Source organism: Octodon degus, unplaced genomic scaffold (assembly GCF_000260255.1).
Source record: "Octodon degus isolate 3935 unplaced genomic scaffold, OctDeg1.0 scaffold00291, whole genome shotgun sequence".
NCBI lineage: Eukaryota > Metazoa > Chordata > Mammalia > Rodentia > Octodontidae > Octodon > Octodon degus.
Window position 1 is genome coordinate 1,590,297 of NW_004524867.1, and position 1,193 is coordinate 1,591,489.

Below are 1,193 nucleotides of genomic sequence, written 5' to 3' on the forward strand. Positions count from 1 at the left end.
TTTTTCTATTGAGCTATCACCCTGGTTTCCTTGGAGATTTAGGGGTAGCTGAGAAGCTTCTCATCTGTGTTTCTTCCTAAGTATGCTGATCTTCCCAGCTTCACCAAGGTCGCTGGAGCTTGTTCGGTTTTTCATTCAACTACAGCTGAACTGTGAAAGGAAGTTCCCTGAGCTGCCTGTCTTATTGTCTCCATCTTATATCTTATCTTTTTTTTTTTAAACAGGCTCAATTCTCTCCTGGAGATCCACTTCATCTCTTCTGCTTAAATCTCCAAGGTGACTTCTCTTTGTATAAAAAATGAAATCTAAGATCATAGTTGCCGAGATATAAGATGTTTGGATATAACGTAACTCCAAATATGTTAAATGATATAAAATTACATTACTTAAGGGCTGGGGATATAGCATTGGGCTGGCAGGGACGTGGTTTTGATACCCAGATACAAAACCAAAACCCAAATTAACATTATTTAATAATACTCACCTATGTTATTAAAGTATCACATCACAAATAAGAATATGGACCTCTCCTTCAGGACTGTTCAAAGGAGAAGCAAGGATTTACATGACTTCACTTCAGATATAACACTACCTTTTTCAAAAAGATAGCTTATTCCTCATCTAGTTGCCCAGAAAGGAAAAACTGGCCCTAGTGCTGGTTGCTGGGCTCCCCTGGGTGGGTTAGGCTGGATGAGGTCTCCTGGTGCAAGAGCCCATCTGTACTTGATCCCAAGGTGTCACGATGGCATTGTTTTGGGGCTACCGATGCTACCAAAAGCATTGTCAGCAGCACAAAAGTTTTTATTGTTGAAAGTAAGCACGAGCCAGGATTTCACTCCAAATTCCATCAAGAGCCGGAGAATTGGAACTGTTTTTAATTTAAGCTCGAAGCGGTGAGTGTAAGCATGGGAATAATACACTATTCACAAGTCAGTGGGAAATAAGATTTAAAATCCACTCTCACAGCGTAGTAAGGGGAGGAGTTGCATTCCTACTGTTTTTCCATTTATTTAATCATTCGAGTGTGGGCTTCTTTGTCCCCCCCCCACCTAAGTACTGGAGTCGAAACAAAGGAAAACATTTTTCAGTCTAGATGGATTAAACTACATCCTCTTTTTTTCCCCACCAAATGTGCAAATGACTGGAACAATTTGATTAACACGTTTTTGGAGAGGTTGAAATAATGTGCTTAC